The sequence below is a fragment of the Thalia democratica genome, chromosome 6 (assembly GCF_965202585.1).
Source record: "Thalia democratica chromosome 6, ktThaDemo2.hap1.1, whole genome shotgun sequence".
Classification (NCBI taxonomy): domain Eukaryota; kingdom Metazoa; phylum Chordata; class Thaliacea; order Salpida; family Salpidae; genus Thalia; species Thalia democratica.
Genome location: NC_139170.1, coordinates 52,980,742 through 52,987,330, shown reverse-complemented (window position 1 = coordinate 52,987,330; position 6,589 = coordinate 52,980,742). Strand labels below are relative to the sequence as shown.

Below are 6,589 nucleotides of genomic sequence, written 5' to 3'. Positions count from 1 at the left end.
CAAGAATTTTGAACAGAAATCATTAGAAACATAATTTAATAAAAAATTACATGTTATGTAACTGAATTATTTAAAATGAAAAACACTTTCTAATAAAAAAATATTTTTTATAATTAACTTAATTTAATTAAAAACACATTTTAAGTACCTTTATAGTTTCTTTGCAAATTATTTTTCAATAATATATTTTATACTGCTTAAGACAGTTTCTTACCTTAAACATACAGTAAAATATTTTCAAACCAAGAAACTTATTGTTTTAAAAACTAGCAAAAAAAATAAAAGAATATATTCAAACTCGGAATTTCCACAAAGCCTAAAATTTGACAATTTAGATTAAAAAATCATGGAATTTGAGAAATTTTGAAAAAAAACCTGGAATTTTGATCATCAATCAATATTCAACATGGAGTTTATCTTTTTTTTACATATTGAGTAGTAAAATTATAATTTTACATAAAAAGTCTATCCTATTTATAAAATTTTTAGTCTTCATCAAAAACTGTTTTAATAAAAACGGCATTTAAATTAGTTTAAGAGTATAGTTTTAGTTTTGTTATACTAGTTTCTACAGCTTATTAATTTTAATAATTTTTTTAGTAATTTAAATATTCTAGTTTAAAATACTTGCTGTTTGTTATCAACAATAAAACTCTTTAACAAAAGGAATACTGCTTACTTATTTTTATTTTTTTATTAAATTTTGAACTTCTTTTGTCCAAATAACTTCAAGTTTGCTGTAAAAACAATGTTGTAAATAGCAGTTTATTAACTAATTAGTAAAAATTAGAATGGTTTTAAAAAACTAATTAGCTTTGGTTGTTTAATATTAAACTCAAGGTAGAACAATTTTATCATGATTTATAAAAAGTTAAAAAGATAAAACCTATAAGACTTATAGGACCATTTTTTACCAGTATATTTATTAATAAAGATTTTTCAAGCAATTAAAAAATATTTTTACAATTTTTTTTTTAATTTTATTTTAAAAAACTTAAATAATATTATAAATTAGATTAAAGTTTTTATTTTTTAAAAGAGGTAAATTATAAACTATTATTTTAGCTATTTTCATATTAACTTAAAAGAAGTATATAAGGTAATTGAATTATACTCAAAAAAATTCCAAAATACAATCAGATTACCATTTAAACTAGTTGCTGCCTTTAAAAAAAACACTATCTATGCATTTGTTCCACCACGTTAATAGTTTTTAGAATAGTTTAAGTAGAAAATAGATAGAAACGGTAAAAGTTTTGTTGTAAATAATACAATATGTTGATAGACATTCAGTCTATTGAAGCAAGCTTTATATGTCAAGAAAAAATTTAAAGTAACAGAACTATTTATGTTTGTTTTTAAATTGTGTAATTTTGTTATTTGCTTTTGAGTACAAAATAACCGTAATAATTACTTTATACTAATCTAAGTTAAGATTAACTACTAAAAACAAATTGTGAGCAGCGCATGTCTAAACTTTTTAAGGTGGGTTAGCACAGTTTTTCACTGCGTAATACTAGAGTATTTTCTTTGTTATAACAACTTAGTTTAAAAAACTAAGAAATGCATTAAGTAGTTTGTACAGTATACAGTGTTCAAGTTTAAAACTTAGCATTGTAGAGTTTCTAATTTAAGTTTAGCCGTGTTTGCAAAACATTATTACCAAATAAAATAGCTGACCAAAGTTTTAAATCAGGGTTTCCCAAACTTTTTTTCGAATGGACCACTTCAAAAAATTAAATAGATATGACACCCAAAGAATACTATACAAAAATCTACCATTAATAACAACTAAGACCTTTTTGTTTTGCTCTTCATCAGCAACTCCAGAATATCTAATGTAAGTTTCAGCTATGACTTTACGGACCCCTGTGGCCCCTTTGCTGCTCGTTGCCCCCTCTGGCCCCTTTGCTGCTCGTTGCCCCCTGAGTATCTGTCATGGCACTCAAGGAAGCCATTTGGCTCACTTTGGGAAACCCTGCTTTAAATGGTCACATTGTAATGCTTTAAAATGAAATTAATTAGTATTAGTTTTATTACTGTTTAGATAATTTATAAACTAAAACTAATATACATATAAACACAACATGGAATTACCACAAATTGGGAAACATTGCGCTGTTTGCAACATCAACGATTACTTGCCAACTACATGCAATGCGTGCAATAAAGTGTTCTGTAAAGATCACTTTGAACAAAGAAAGCACAATTGTGCAAAAATAATAGACAAAAGAGTGCCTGTCTGCCCTCTTTGCAACAAACCGGTTCCAATTCTCCCGACCCAGACGCCGGATGAGGTTGTAAACAAGCACATTTCACGTGGTTGCAAAGGTGAACCTGCAAGTAGCGCCTACAAGTGTTCACATGCAAGGTGTAAAAATAAGGAGTCAATTAAGGTAGGTAGCGATAAGTAGAATACTTTACATTTTGATAAACTTTTTACGTTTTACGTTAACTGTCAATTTTTATCCATCTAAATAACTTTATAATAAAAAACATTCCATTCAACTAATCATCACTACTAACAATGATGTTATTTATTTTTTAAAGATTTTAGTTTTTACAGTTAATGTTATTGAAAACAATGAAAAATAGGTTGAGTGCAAAAAGTGCAGGATGAACTTCTGTTTGCGACACAGACATCCCCAGGATCACAACTGTAGCGGGCAGAAGAAGAGCACTTCTTATTACAATCAGAGGATGAGAGAAAGGTGGGGAAGTTTTAAACTTCAAAACTTTTTGAAATAGAAATTTTGTTTACTGGTACAGTCACGTACTGTTGCTTATTTTAGCTCTTGTGTTTTTAATTTCAAAACTTTAAAGCAGTTTTTGACAACCATATTTATTGCAGTAATATTGTTGCAGTTAAATATATACCTATTTACAATATAAAATGATTTTGTTTTTACTAACACATGATTCCTTACTTTTTCAAATTTAGTAACTTTTTGATAATTGAATAAACTTTTTTTTGACACACTTTTGTGATTTTATAAACTTATAACAGTGTTATAATAATTTTTGTGAAAGTTCCTTTTTTGTAAAAGTTCGTACTGAAAGGCATAAATGCTTTTTAGGCAGTTTTGATATTTTATAGCTTTTAAACGGAAAGAATGATTAGATTTGAATGTTTAATAAACATAAAAGTTTAAGCTCAACAACCTAAAAGTTCTAAACAGATCATGAAATAATGCGTTTAAAAGTACAATATTTTTTAAAGTAAAATGATTTAGTTTATTTATATATAGAATAACACAATTATTTCTTATTTATTTTAAATTGAATAGACATTATGTTCACTGCTAAAAAAAAGAGCATAACAATTCTTAACCAGGGTTACCCAATCTTTATTTAATTACGTTAACTCTTAAAAAAAACTTAACAACAAAATATCTCAAAAATCTACTAGGCACAATATGCACTCTTGATCGATAAAACTAGTATACGGCTGGAACCGAGTATTTGAATAAAAAACTCCAGTAATATCAGGTGTAAGTCAAATCTACACTTGAACTCACCACAGGTCTTTTTTTTACTATTTATCATTAAGTCAAGAGTTTCTAGATAAAATTTTTAATTTTAACCTTTTTACTATTCAGGGTTTCCCTTTAGGCACTTTGCAGCTTATAGACTCACTTTGAGAAACTCTATTTCTAAGCTTAAACTTCATCTTATTGTAAATATTTTCAAATCATGTATATATTATTATACTAATGGATATGATATTGAATTTATTGACAACGTTTTTAAAATATTGCAGTTGTAAACAGCAACGCTATGAACGCTTTAAAACTGTTTAAAATAAAAAAAAATTGTCAATGAAGAACAATCTATAAACATAGAATCACATTTTTGCAATACTAAGATACAAAAATCTCAAATGACAAAACATATTTTATGCTTAACTCTTCAGTTGTTTAATAAGAAATAAAAATGTCTCAAATCCAGGTTATATAGTCAAAAGTTAAATTAGTTCAGACTTGATCAGCTGGAAATTATACACGAGTTGGAACTGAGCGGTTCCCTTGCAATCTACTGTAAAGTGATAATTGTAATGTTCCAATCTATTGTGTAGTGATAGTTGTATTGTTGCAGTCTACTGTGAAGTGATAGTTGTATTTTTGTAATCTACTGTGAAGTGATAGTTATATTGTTGCAGTCTACTGTGATGTTCTAGTTAAAGTGTTGTGATGTACTGTCATGTGATAGTTGTAGTGTTAGAATCTACTGTGATGTTCTAGTTGAAGTGTTGTAAGCTACTGTGATGTGCTAGTTGTAGTGTTATTAGTTAATTTTATGGTTTTCCTCAAAAAAAAATCAATTCACATTGTAATATCCTAAAAATTTGGACCTCATAATGATTAGCTGAAAAAGTTTTATAGTTGGCAATCGTAACGTCAACTTCTTTTACAAAGTTTAATTTAACTTGGCAAAAGCTTAATATTTAGACTTTTTTCCGATTCTTCTTAAAGTGAACGACTGTATGGGACCAAATATACGACCTCATGGCTTAAAGTTAAACTTTTTTAAACTTGAAAAATTGCACAACTTTTTGAAAAAGGTTTAGCTTATTAAGAAAAACTTTAAATATAGTGTATTTCTTTTTTTTATAAAAACAACAACCTAAACTGTATTTACCAAGAATGTAGCCTAAGAACTTTCAGCCAAAAATTCGTTAAGCTGACATTCATAACAACAGTTTCTCGTGACAGGATTAAGCTGACTTTAAATATCTTCATCTATAGGCTAAATTTCAAATTTTTTGTAATTTCCGATTTAAAAAACCTAAACTTTTAATTCTTTGTGAAAAAATAATGAGATAGTACAAACATGTCTTGTTTATTTGAAGTATAAGTTGTATTTATATATGAAAAAAAGTTGTTAAATTGCAATTTAAAGCCAAGTGTTCTAAAAAAGTTGAAGACGTTCTTATAACAAACTTTAAACTAACTTGAGTAAATGCTAACATTTTTGAAAACAAACAAAAAACCACTAAAAAAACTTTTGTTAGTCTTAAAAACTTTATTCTGCGAAGCAAACAGTGACTTTTTTTTGCCTCAGTTAAAATGTATAAGTTTTTAATAAACTGGCAACATTATCTTAAAAAGTTCATTTTAAAATTGCGTATTTAAACAATAAAAATATAGACTTTGAAACTCTTTTAGAAAAGTGTCGATTAAAATAAACTGTATGTTTGATAAAGAAATGTTTTAGTAATTTTAAATCAAAGTTTTAAAACAAATTAATTTAATAATCCAAATACATCAAGCATAATATATAGCCGCCCTTTACATGATTAATTTGGAGAAATGTTTGTATTTAAGCATTAACAACAGTATAACATGAACTATGTGTTAAAAAATTGTAAAAACTTTTACTTTTTTAAAACAATTAAAACAAGTTGAAAAAAAACGTAACTCAATCTGTAAGATGGGAAAAGAATACATATTCAAGTTTCCGTCATAAACCGATGTTGATTTTCGTTATAATACATAATTTATTTATATACTTATAAATCGTTTTAATAACTTCATGTTCAAAGATTCAGCTGATTTTGAAAGATCTTAATGTGTAAGCTATTTTCCGATTTTATCAAGAAAAAAAACTTTAACCAGTATAAACCGAAAAATGTTATTTTTTTTTAAGTTGAATTTTTTTTTACAGTTTGCAATCGTTACAAAAAGTTCTTGAGGTAAGTTTTAGCATATTTCGAAAAACCTCCATATATAGGCTAATTTCCGACTTTTTCCCAAAAAATTTAAATTAAACTGTATTTTTCTCAAAAACACAACTACTTAAACCCGAAAATTGTGACCTTAAGTTTTTTAGCTGAAAATATTTTTACTGTTGGTCACTGTCACAACAACTTTAAGTGTTTTGGCTAATTTCCTCGATAGAAATAAGCTACTTTACTTTTTATTCATAAAAAACTACAACTTAAACTTTATTACGCCAATTTTGACCGTAGACCTACAACAGAAAATGGGAACGGGTCTAGTTGCACCAAGACAAAAATGCACGAGGTTACTAAACTGCACGAGGAAACTAAATTGCACGAAGAAACTAAATTGCACGAGTAAACTAAATTGCACAAAGGCACAAAATTTCACTTGAGAAAAAATAATGCACGATGATGATTTTGCACCAAGGGTCAATTTTGCACGAGTTACATTTTTGCACTTGAGTAAAAAAAATAAGAAAAAAATAGAAATAAAAATAATCAGAACAAAATACAACTATTAGGAAATTTATTAAAAAAATAACAATTGACCTTAGGTAAAGTTTAGGGGTAACAGTGATAGTTAAAAAAAACATAATAAAGACCGAAGGCAAGGGTTAGGGTTAACAGTGATTGTAAAAAATAGTAAATAAAAATATATAATTTAAAAAATCAAAAAAATATCATTAAAAAAAAACTTACCGACAGAGAGTATGGGTTATAGATAACAATTGTAGTAAAAAAATCGAAAATAAAAACAAATAATAAAAAATAAAAAATTAAAATTAGTAAATAAATAAAATAAAATAAAAAAACTTTTAAAAACAGAAAACTTACAGACCGAGGGTATGGGTTAGGGGTAACAGTGGT

General features: G+C 26.6%; 1 pseudogene; it reads left to right on the top strand.

Moving 5' to 3' along the window:
• The first annotated feature begins 2,087 nt into the window (after positions 1 to 2,087).
• Positions 2,088 to 2,748, top strand: LOC145839229 (AN1-type zinc finger protein 2A pseudogene; annotated as a pseudogene).
• The last annotated feature ends 3,841 nt before the right edge of the window (positions 2,749 to 6,589 follow it).